Source organism: Globicephala melas, chromosome 4 (genome assembly GCF_963455315.2).
Source record: "Globicephala melas chromosome 4, mGloMel1.2, whole genome shotgun sequence".
In the NCBI taxonomy this organism is placed as follows: domain Eukaryota; kingdom Metazoa; phylum Chordata; class Mammalia; order Artiodactyla; family Delphinidae; genus Globicephala; species Globicephala melas.
The window spans coordinates 60,618,460-60,631,113 of record NC_083317.1 but is presented as its reverse complement, the minus strand read 5'-3'; the positions used below and the strand labels follow the sequence as shown (position 1 = coordinate 60,631,113).

Genomic DNA, 12,654 nt, shown 5'->3' with positions numbered 1-12,654 from the left:
CCCTCCCACCCTCCCTATCCCACCCCTCTAGGTGGTCACAAAGCACCGAGCTCACACATTTCTTTTCTTTTCTTGTTCTTTGTTTCTTTCCTTTTCTCATGGCCTAACATGTTCACTGTTTAGATTTTGTCAAGTACTTTACGGTAATTACCAGAAATGTTGGCAAGGAGAAAAAAATTGTATACACACACACACACACAATGTAGACTTACAGCATTATGACTTATTTAGCTTAAGAAATATTTTAGGATTAAAATTTTGAGGAAAGTTATGTACACACACACACACACACATGCACACACACATGCCTCTCCTTTTCTTATTCTTTGTTTCTTTCCTTTTCTCATGGCTTAACATATTCATTGTTTAGATTTTGTCAAGCACTTTATAGCAATTACCAGAAACTTTAGCAAAGAGAAAAAAAATTGTGTGTACACACACATACACACATATACATACACAGATATATTCAATTGTTAATACACTAATCATCAGATTTTGTATGCATTATATTTTTTACCTTTATCCAGTATAAATCTTTAAAGGAATTTTTAAAAACACTTAAATATCTGGTCTGATTTAAAGGTTCCTGTGAAATTGTGTGTTTCTTTACCTATGACAAGGAATGTTTTCCAACTATGCACTTGGAAAACAGGGATTTATCATAGCCAAGACCAAAGCAAAAATCTGTTTGTCCTTAGGAGTCATTTATCCTTCCTACCCCCTACTTGAGGATTTTGGTGGTTCTCATCATTGGTTTAGAGAAATTTTTTTTTTGGTTAGATGGCTTCATATTCTGCTCCTGGCTTTGTGGTACATTACATTACGTGTGGGCCTGGGAGTCAAACATGTCCTTATCCTCCCCGGCACAACTTTTTAATTAGCTCTGTGTCCTTAAGCAAGTTAGCTAACAGCTCTGTAACTAGGTTGCTAATCTATGAAACTTAGGCCAATCTTACTTCACAGGGGATTTATATTAAATGGGATAATATCAATGAAGGATATAGCACATGATATGTACTCAATAAATGCTAGTTTCCTTCTGGCCTGTTAATTTTAATTTATGTCTGGGACTTCCTCCTCCTATCCCTTCTCAACACTGTGGCACAGCATCATACTGTAGACGTTATAACCAATACTAGAGACATAGGAGCAAGGAGTTTTTAAAATTATTGATTATCTTATAGCTACCCTGGGAATGGGCTTATGAGGAAAGAGACCTAAGGAAAGCACCAGGAATTTCTGCCTCCTGTAATTGTAATGTTTTCTAGTTAACAAATGGGAGACTTCACCAAGCTACTGCCAAAATCCTATTCACATCAGTAAAGTGGAATGAAATATCTATCCAAGTGATGTACATTAAGCCTTTTAAAATAATAGAACATCTGTTTATTGCCCATTCATATACCAGTTTCACGTCCTTCATTCCACAGTGGATGTTGCTTACTTTAACTCACTGTAGATTAGGCTCCTTGATTAGCACCTACTCCTTTTTAGGGAGAGGCGTGCGGTCAGAATCCAGATGTCATTGAAATGGCTGAATAGTTGCTGTATATGTTCTTTGTTAAGGAATAAGGAGGGAAAAAAAAAAAAATCTCCCACTCTAAGATATCTAGAGCTGCATTTCAGCCTGGAGCTGATCATTTTAGCTGAATTGTAAACCCCATAAGAGTTAAGCTTTATAAGGGAAACAATGACACAACCTAAATGATTCTGGCAGCAATGTCACTGTTACACAGAGACTTTTCTCAGGTCCAAGTTCTCTTTGAACCCCCTCAGACTCCACTTTCTGTGTAACTACAAATTTAGTATGCAGCTTTCTGTCTTTTTTTGGCATTGAGAGTTTGGCCAGTATCATTAAACCACGTTAAGCCACTAGGATTTCTCTGGATCTCCTCCTGCTTTGCCGCAATCAGTCTCAAAATAGTTGTGACTGTGGAATGGAGAGAAAGAAAAGGAAGCAAAAAGGTGACCTGGTGTAGTTGAAAAATGAGTGGTCGGGTCTGGAGATTGTGAGCCTTTGCTCTCTATCTTAGATGAGATTTCTTGTAACACTAGGCCCCAGTCTCCTCTCCAGCAGTGCAGAGGTCCAGACAGCTGTATCACAGGCAGAGCCTCTAGCTATAGTTTACCCTCAGGTTGTCAGTATCTTGTTGCAGTTTTAAAAAACTTACCAAAGTGTATACCGAAGATTATTGTATGGTACTAAATTCAAACTTTTTCTTCCTTTATGATTTCTGAGGATCTCAAAACACATGAACAGAAAAGAAATGATTTTTATGAGGAAGAGTAATAAATACAAGTTGGAGAAACAGATGAAAAGTGATAAAAGGGAAGAATTTGAAGTTAGATACGGGGATAAATGCATGAGAATCAAAGTAGAAAAGGCAATCCAAAGATCTAAAGAATAAGAGGAGGAAGAAAAAGAGGAGGAAGAGGAGATTCAGATTAAAGATGGAAAATAAGTCTAAGATAGCTTTGAGGTGAACATTTTACATTATGTAAGCAGTCCAAATCTTAATAAAAAATCTTTTGAAATCTCTCTTTATAGCATTTAAAATAAGATTCACTCTATGCAGCTTTGACTTATTCTATGCTGTGGAGAAATGAACTGTGAGCTTTAGTCCCAGATCTGTCTCAGAGTATATACCCCTGAGAAAATTACCTTCTGAGCTTCAGAATCTTCGCATATAAAATGAGGGGGCCAGGCACATTCTTATCCACTTTTAAGAATCCATGAAATGAAGCAGCACATGGTATGATCTTGTTGACCTACTGCCAGGATGCTTATTGAAGGAAGTTGCTGAATTAGATTAGATTATACTAATGTTCAAAGTTAAAAAGAAAAAAAAAAGTTTGGAAGTTTTTACTGATATGTGCATGCTTAGTCCCGGATGAGTTAACAAGATGGTAGCCCCACTTTATAGAAAGTACTATGGCTACCATTGCCAAACACACTTTTAGTTAAATCTTCAACTGGAATTTTTGAGAGATTATACTTTCAATTCTTTCTCTTAAGGTCTTATTCTCTAATTAACTGAAAGATGGCACTTCTGACTTTCTAATCCAGAAATTTAAAACTCCTGTTTAACCAAGAAAATGGAAATCAGTACATTCTTGGTTGCCCTTCTATTAATTTAAATTTGCATAACCTAATCAAAACTCAACCTGCCTTGCCCTTCAGCAAAATGCTGTATTCTCTCCCATTACTAAATGGCTATATTCTTCTCAGTATTTTTTAAAACATGAATTATGTTGCTATCCCATGACTTTTCCTTTAGAATGTGTCCATGGAAATTAAAATGGACTTTTCTGTGCCCAAGTCTGAAATGAAAAATAGTCCAAAGGGATGGTGGAAATGAACACAAAACTTTGCTGATATTACCAGTATTATAATTTTGTTAAGCTTTTTTTCTAATAAATGGAACTAAAGTAAACTGATCCCCAAATAACTGTTTGACACTTTATCTACATCATTTTTTTGTGTCTACAGCCAAAGCACAGCCTAAGATTTCCTGTAAGTCATTGGAATATATTTTCTGAGGCTTTTCTAGTATACTTTTCCTACAGAGATGTTTCTCCCATAATCATTTTACTGTTTCAACAAATATTGCTGAGCACAGAGAATGTGCCAAGCACTGTGCTAGGTGCTAGGTATAAACTGTGTGCACATGGCCATCCCTCATTAAAGCATCCTTGAAAAATGGATGGAGTAGGCATCTGTTTATTATTTTCTAAGCTAAAATGGATGAAAAGAGAAGATCACTGGATGATCAGAAATGAAACACCAAACTGTTGTTCTTTCCTTTAGATGAGCTCCTGTGATTTTTTTTCTAGTCACCGTTTACAAACGCAGATTCAAGAAGGGTATAAGCTCCCTGCCTTGCTCTCTAGCTGGCTGCTAATAAAGAGAACTTCTCTTTCTCTTTCTCACTTTAGTGATTGTCCTCAGCCATAGGAGGGCACTCAGGTACAGGACGGTCCTGTGCCTAGCAAGAGGATCAACTTCACCCTTACTTTCTGGCCTCAGCCTTGGTAACTCATTGTATGGCATGGGAAGCACCAGGCAGCCTCAGAGGACTGGAGATGTCTGTAGTCATCCAGATCAAAAGTTAAATTTTAAGTGCTCTCCGTAAGCACAATATAAGAAATTATTTAAATTTCCTTTACAAGCATGTTCATCAGTTTAGAATCTTTTCTCATTGCCCATTTCTCTGTCATTGTCCTATATTGGGCTGTTCTGTTTAGCAAAATAATGTGTGGCATATCTTCTTCTAAAGTAAAGTAGTGATCTATTCAAAGATTTCTAAACGCGTTCTTCATGCATTTTTAAAGAAGATGGGTAAAATTGAATATATTTCTCTTTGCCCTGATGATATCCCTGTGTGTCTTTCAAATAATATTTGCTACTAGGTAAACTAGTTGGACCATATCATTGGCTATCACAGATACAGATTCCCAAAGGCATCAAGAGAATGACAAATAGGTGCATGTGGAGAAGTCTGACAGTTTAGTGGAATTGCTTTCAAGTAATTTGACACATTAGCACTTTCAGACACTCACCTGCCAGTAATCCTCATTAGAAGTAAGATTGGAATATTGGGGTCACTAGCTCAAATCTGTTTTTCTGAGACCTGAACAATAACGGAAAGTCAGAGCTACAGGGAATAAGAATGAAACTATTCCAGGCATTAGAATTGTTTATCTAAATGAGCTCTTTCTCTCTCCCCTCTGTTCGGTCCTCCTCTTTTCTCTCCCTGTTTTTCTCTTTCTCTTTTTTCCTCCCTCCCCTCCTGCTCCTTTCTTTTTAGTGTTCTGAATTCATTAGATGGCATAGTGTAAATCAATAGTAAACGCTAACCGCCTACTCTGTACTCAGTTACGCAACATCACATAACCGGTACACAGAGACAAAAAGGGAAAAAGCACACACAGCCTTTACATTCAAAAGCTCTTGCATAATTTTACTTTTCCACAGCCAAAAAGAAAAAAAAGGAAATAACAGATGGGGAAAACTTACACTTTTTTTTCCCTTTTCTCAGACTGTTGAGAAGGGAGTTAGCTAACATTCACGACCATTTCTAGTTGCCCTGGGCTGCAGCAAAACATCCCATAATTGTCAGTGTCTTAACTGGCTTTAAAACAAGATTTTGTGACCCTCCATGATGTGGTAAATTTTCCAGGTAATATAAGACTAAAATTATTCTGAGGTGTTTAATGCTTTTTTACTTATTTTGTGAAAAATCAACAACATTTAAAATATGAAGTGAATTTTAAAATAGAAAGGATAAGGAAGACAGCTGTGTGTGTGTGTATGTGTGTGTTTTCATTTGAAATGTATCCTGATGTAATATTTATGTAAAAAGCTGGTTATATAAACCCTGTCTTTCTCTTGCTTTTTACTTTGGGAGCTGTATAAAGCACTACTGTTTTTTTCTCATGACAAAGTACATTCAAACCCCAAAGTCTTAAGGAAAGAGAAAACATCTAGATTCTACAGCAGAGACACTTAATTCAAACTCCCTATAGGATTCACCCTTTGAACAACAGTTTCATTTACGAACGTGTAGTCTCTGGAATTCTCATTTAAAACTTTCTCTCACACTATTCCCTGGAACACCTTTGGATTTATTGTACTGCCTTTAAGTCTCAAACATATTATAAAAGTATTCTTTTTCCTCTTTCTCTTTTTGTAGCTCTTCGCTTCTTTCCCACACCCACTACTTTTTCATTGGAGTAACTCCCTTCCCAGATGGGAACACAGTGAGATTTGTCTAAGGTTTATCAGTCTTCCTTCCCTGCTATGATATTTTGTTTCACTTAACTGACTGATGTCCTCTGGGGACCGGGCATTTTTCTGATGAGGGAGGTTGGAGGGCTTTGGGGGTTTGTCTGTTCTTCCCTTTTGGTTTCTGCCTATCAAATGGTTTTAAAATGGATACAAAATGCTAGAGAGCACAGCATTAGGCATTGTGAGGTTTCTGCTAGAGGAAAGCGAGATCACGTGTGTGAGAGGTAGTGTGGTGGTAGGTCTGAGTGTTCTTAATACAATAAGGAAAGGTAAAAGTAGGAGGGAGAGAGGATGGATCTGAGTAGGAACTACTGAGGTTCATCTCTGTGTGTTTGGGATCAGTATCATTCCTTCATCTCTGTGTGTTTGGGATCAGTATCATTTCTTTAGGTCACACTTTACTTCTGGATGGTAAGGCCATATGAAATTGGTTCATTTAATTTTACTAAAGGTAGGAGGTGAGTTTTTCCTTACTTTTTATAAAAGATTCAGGCTATTTCCTAGTTTGTTTAACTTTCTCTTATGTGTTAGCTATTGAATTTGGGATTCCTTTTGTATGGAAAAATCTGGTGCATAAAGATAAAAATCAAAGCCAGGAGAGTTTTGTCTGGTTTTTCAGGTTTCATTGCCTGAATATGGCTCTGTGTTGTAACAACGGAATGATCAAGATCACTAGGGTTGTCATATCTCTGTATGTATGATGACATGGGGACATCTTTTGTTGTCTTAATATGAATAATGACTAAGCTAGCATACATTATTAAAGTATTTTGTAAATGTGTCTCCTTTCAGCTTTTTTCTTTCCTTGAAAGAATCTATAGCTCAGATAGATATGTTTGCGGAATATAATGAAAATTGGTCACAATATTCTAGTCTTTAAGCAGGATATTCGCACATGTATTCATACATATATTTTTTCTGTCCCTCTTCATATTTTTTTAACTTTTTTATTGGCATATAAGTTGATTTACAATGTTGTGTTAGTTTCAGGTGTACAGCAAAGTGATTCAGTTATACATATATGTATCTATTCTTTTTAATATTCTTTTCCCTTATAGGTCATTAAAAAATATTGAGTATAGTTCCCTGTGCTATACAGAAGGTCCTTGTTGGTTATCTATTTTATATATAGTAGTGTGTATATGTTAATTCCAAACTCCTAATGTATCCTTCCCCCCTTTTCCCCTTTGGTAACCATAAGTTTGATTTCTCCTTTTTTTTTCCTAATACATTTATTTATTTTTGGCTGCATCAGGTCTTCGTTGCTGTGGGCGAGATTTCTCTAGTTGCGGCAAGCGGGGGCTACTCTTTGTTGCGGTGCATGGGCTTCTCATTGCGGTGGCTTCTCTTGTTGCGGCACACGGGCTCTAGGTGCACGGGCTTCAGTAGTTGTGGCACACGAGCTTCAGTAGTTGTGGCGCACAGGGTCAGTAGTTGTGGCTCACAGGCTCTAGAGCACAGGCTCAGTAGTTGTGGCGCACGGGCTTAGTTACTCCGTGGCATGTGGGACCTTCCCGGACCAGGGCTCGAACCCGTGTCCCCTGCATTGGCAGGTGGATTCTTAAACGCTGTGCTACTAGGGAAGCCCCACAAGTTTGTTTTCTATGTCTGTGGGTCTATTTCTATTTTGTATATAAACTCATCTGTATCACTTTTTTTTTTTTAGATTCTACATGTGAGCGATGTTGTATATTTGTCTTTCTCAGTCTGGCTTACTTTACTTGGTAAAATAATCTCTAGGTCCATCCGTGTTGCTGCAAAAGGCATTATTTCATTCTTTTTATGGCTGAGTAATATTCCATTGTATAAATATACCATATCTTCTTTGTCCATTCATCTGTCAAGGGACGTTTATGTTGCTTCCATGTCTTGGCTATTGTAAATAGTGCTGCATTGAACATTGGGGTGCATGTATCTTTTTGAATTATGGTTTTCTCAGTTATAGCTGAGTGTGGGTTCCAATAGGCAGTTTTGTATGTGTGTACCTGATTATCAAAATGAATTCTGCACCATGTAAAATGTTTCTTTATAATGTAATTGTAACATGATTAATCATCTGTAGCCAAGCACTTAATTTTGGTGGGTAGTTCTGTATACAGAGAATCATTTAGAATACCCCGCTTTTCAAATGGGTTTGCTTGGATTTAAAAGAAAACTTAGACCTCTATAGAGGAGCATTTTCTTGATTGTCCAAAATAGTTGGAGCCATCTGGTTATCAAAGAAGTAGAGGAAAACATCTTTGAGTAAAACATCTTTGGCCTTTTTTTCCTGCCTCAGTTTATCAGAATATCTTCCAATTCCATCTCGGTGAGTTTTTTTGCACTCTCTGAACCATACTCAGGTTCAGAATTGACCTTTCAATGCCCAATGAATGCCAGCCGATTCTATTCAGCCCCCTTTTTTGGTTGTAACCACGTCACAGAGAACATATAGCCTACTTCTAGTTTTTCTTCTGCAATATGGGATCCAGGCTGAGGAAGGGCTGGCAGGCCTAAACTTTCTATTCCCAGGGTGTTCAAGAATCTAGGAGAAGATTTAAACATTTTCTAATTTTTCAGAAGTACTTCACAACTCTTTTAACCTGGCTTCTCATTTCTATTGGCACAATAGATATTTTTAAATGTTGCAAGAACCTCAGTCACTGACTTACCTTTTCAAGAAGAATCACTCTAGTTGTGCCTGGCACATCGTATCTGCTTCATGAATATGTTTTGGGGAGCTGCGGTGGCTGTTCCCTGTTAGTACTTATGCAGGTAAGCAGTAAGCAATGTGAGTAATAAAGGGGTAAGGTGAAACCAGATGCAGCACTCCAAGCTTCAGCAAGGGGCGACCACCCCATTTTATAAGAAAACCCTTATTATCCTGTCTCTGTCTTTATAAAAATAACAAATTGCAGAAGGATATTTTATATCTTTCCTAGAGGTCCTTTGTAATGGTCAGTGCTGCACAGACCATTGGATCATTTAAAAAACATAATTTTGAGCAAGGTACTTTGGTAATCCTGGTTAAGTTTCATATGAAAATGTGTTAGGGATATAACGATTCTGTGTCTCAAATATACTCCTCTTACACTCTGCCACAGGGTCCTTTAAATCTTGGCTTTTCTCATTTTCTCTAGGCAATTATTTTTTAGACTTCTTTTATTTATACAGGTCCTAGGATGATGACAACAGACAAATTTTATATAGAATTCTTCTTTTATATATTGTTTCATTACTTTTAGCTACAGTAATTCCTGATCTTGCTAAATCGATTTTGGCTTAAGTTATTATGCTGGCTATTTTCAAGGCCTCATTCTGGTGTTGATATTGGGGGTGGGAGGTGATCTCTGGTAAAACCACCTATGGCGTCTCCATTATATCAGCAGTGAAAAGACATGCGTGTGGAATTATTGGTAGACTGCTGCTTGTTAGGGAAGCAGTCTTTAAAATGCAGATTATATAATATTTGGGGATTTTGTTGCTCCACAGTAGAAGCTTTTTAAATGTTAATTTGGGGTTTGTTTTGTTGTTCTGTGACTTAGCATAAAAGGTTTTGGTTTTGAAAGGTTTCAGTTCACTCATTCCAGTTGTCTTACAGGACTTGGAATATAACACTATACATTTATTTATACTCATGAAAGAGGATAAGGCCAGTAACTCACAACTCATGAAACCAGGGGTAAATAATCCATAGCTTGTTCTACCACTATTGCCACAATATTTATATCCAGAACACAAGTAACAAACAACCCCAAACAAGGAGAAACCAGTTTGTTTTTATTTACAAAATGTTTAATCAAAAGTACAGTAAAGTTCAAATGGAGCTGCAAATCCTGGTGGTTCACAATGGTTTGATTTATTTTTTTAAACAGACCACAGATAATTAACCATAAAACATAACTTTCTCAACACAAGTTACAGTGAATTACAGAAATAGGCAGCAAGTCATTCACAACTGGTTGCAACTGGTTAGAGCCTTAAAGTTAAGCATACAGGCAGCTACAAAAGCACTTTCTCAGGGCACAGTTGTATTTTCATTCCCAAAGGGGAGCATCCTTTACTTTTTATATAGTATCAGTGTGTCAGTGGCCTGAGTGAAAAGTAAATGGGGTTATTTTCTATGATTGTCATAGATTTATTAAATACCTAGCAGCAACAGTGCTCTTTTAATTTCAGAATGTTTCACCATCACTAACTGGATTTTCCTCGTGACGTTGCCGTCTGGTAAGCAACTTTCATCATCTCTAAATGGCGGTCTAAAATACTGAGGTACAAAGAAGCCAAGTATATTTCTCCTAACCTCAGAAAGACTTAAACCTAAAGCTGTGGTGAGTCCACCACCTCAAGTATTAAATTTGAACAGAACGTATTTTGACATTGGTGAAGGGTACCTATTTCATATCCTATTTGTTCACTTGAAATACCATCATTTAGAATGATATGAAACATGATCTTGAGAACCTGTTGTCACAGAGTTCAACAAATGGTTTACAGTGATTTTGCTACACTGGGGTGGAAGTAGTCAGAGGACACCTGAGTGGACAGAGAAGGTGATTTGGTGAAGTTGGGCACTGATGTTTCCATGTGGAACACTGGATGTTTTGGCATTATGCAAACAAAACCCTCCAAACATATTCTGTGATGCTTTGAACTACATGTTATTATTCAATGATATGCTACACATTTGACGTGCATTTACTTCATGTGGATCAGCCTTAAAATCAGACGTGAACTGCTCTTGTGTGTATGCACAAACGAAGGGGACGTGGACAACCCTCACCACTACCACCAACATTACCAATTAAGTAAGAGGACCAACACCAGGGCTTCAAGCTAGCCTAGGTTTGAAACTTTGAGGTCTATGTGTCTTTTAGCGAGAATTGGTAAAGTTTCAAAATTCAAAGTTTCTAGAATTCTTGAGAGTTCAGTGGCTGGGAGGAGAGTGCAGGTCAGGACTGAGGGTATATTGGTAGAACATCATCAAGTCAGACAGAGCTTGAAAGAGTTGAGTTTGCTAGAGATTGGCCTACATAGAAATGCACTGGCAGATATACCAGAGAGGGGAGGAGTAAAGGGGTGACTTACCTGGCATCTGAATATATTCTCCCTTGCTCTAGCCAGGCCTATTTAGTCATGAGCATCATATTCATCCAGACTTTCAGCATCTACACTCTTGACTTCACTTTATATGAATTTGCATAAAATGAGGAAAGTAATCTCTTGGGGTAATACAGATAGCTTTCTAGCAGAGACTTTCCATATCCATTACACATAATCCACAGTTGTCTACTGTATTTTTGTTTCTAATTCTGTTGTACATCTATCTGTCTTTCTGAATGTACCCATCTTGCCAGTGAAGGGCACAAGCCTTTAGATTGTAACTCCCTACTCCCACTCCCAAGCTTTACTCGTTATACTGCCCCAAAAGAAAGAGTGAGAATGTTAAGAACTCAAGGGACAGCTCATTTGGTAACTTTTATTTGTCATTCCCTGCATTCATTGCGAAATGATCTCATCACAAAATGGCCTGAATTTCACACTCTTTCTGGCTTGCAAAGAAGCCAGTTCCTCCCCTATTTCTATCCAACACACAGAAAGCTCTTTATGTTTCTACGATCAGATAAAATCTGTATTGACATTTCTTTTCCTGTGGGTGTATTTCACTTCTAGGTATGAAGATTTAAACTATCAGGGCAATGCTGTATGTTTGTAGTTTCTCTGTTTTAGTAAATAAAAAGCTCCTTGGGAAAGGAGAGCACATCTTATCCACTAATGAATAAATATTTATTTTCATTTAAAAATGATACATGCTTATTAAAAATAATTTGGAAAAACACACTGGAGTAAAATGAAGAAAAATTAAAGTAATTATTTCTGTAATTTAAATCCAACCATTAATAACCATTTGATATATTTCTTTACGCTCATTTTCCCCTGAGGATATATTTTTTAAAACATGCTGTAATCATACTTTCCATATAATTTTATGTCCTGCTTTCAAAATTTAACCTCAGAATTCTACATGTAATTACATAGTCCTTATAAACATCATTTTAAATAAATAGATACTATTTCTGAAGAGGAATAGCTTACTTAACCTAAATGTCCAACAAGAATATTTTTTTTAACTTTTTGTTTCCATAATCTTACATATAAAAAGTAAATGAATCAGTCAATAAATAATGAGTAAACGAATGAAAGTTGAAATCAGTATAAATTTTTAAAATTTTTATTATGAAAAATTTAAAATACATGAATGTAGACAGATCACTACAATGAACCCCCATGTACCCATAACCCAGCTTGCACAGTGATTAACTCATGGTCTATTGTTTTCCCGTGCTACCACCATGTTATTTTGAAGCAAACCCCAGTCATTATAGCATTTTAGTCCATCAATATTTCAGGCCCATCAGAACTTTTTACATTTTAATGTTAAAAACATTCAGATGAATAGTTCTAATCATTGTGTAGAGGAGTAGTTTTCTTCTGAGTGTGCTGTCATCACATTTTCTAAAATGTAACAATTGATCATAAAATCTCATCAGTGTGTTTCATAACATTCTTAGGCACATCTGTAAGCCAAAGGATAATTTGGTTGACTAGAGAGACATTTTACAGATTTGGCTAGGTTTCTTGGATGAATTTTTTTTTTTTTTTGGTATTTTTTTTTACTTCACTCAAACTTAGGATGATAATTTGCATGCCAGATCGATGCAGCATTAATTATACTCATTATTGGATATATGTTGTGTTATATACAATTCCATATTTGAGGTGAAAGGAAAACATAGGCCTTTAACTACTCAGAAGTCCAGCATGGCTGCAGCCAACCCATCCTAGATAAATATGGTGAAAATACTTAAACCAAATGTAACACT

General features: G+C 36.7%; 1 protein-coding gene across 7 annotated transcripts in view; it reads left to right on the top strand.

Moving 5' to 3' along the window:
• The window catches only part of ZBTB20 (zinc finger and BTB domain containing 20), an 809,727-nt gene that overhangs the window by 439,685 nt on the left and 357,388 nt on the right, over positions 1–12,654 (top strand). Inside the window, exon 1 of one of the 7 annotated variants that reach the window (XM_060298090.1) lies at positions 9,974–9,997. The exons of the other annotated variants lie outside the window; for them this stretch is intronic. The gene's annotated coding sequence lies outside the window, so the exon portion shown is untranslated. Of the gene's footprint in view, positions 1–9,973; positions 9,998–12,654 lie in introns of those variants that run through there. 7 annotated transcript variants of the gene reach the window in all.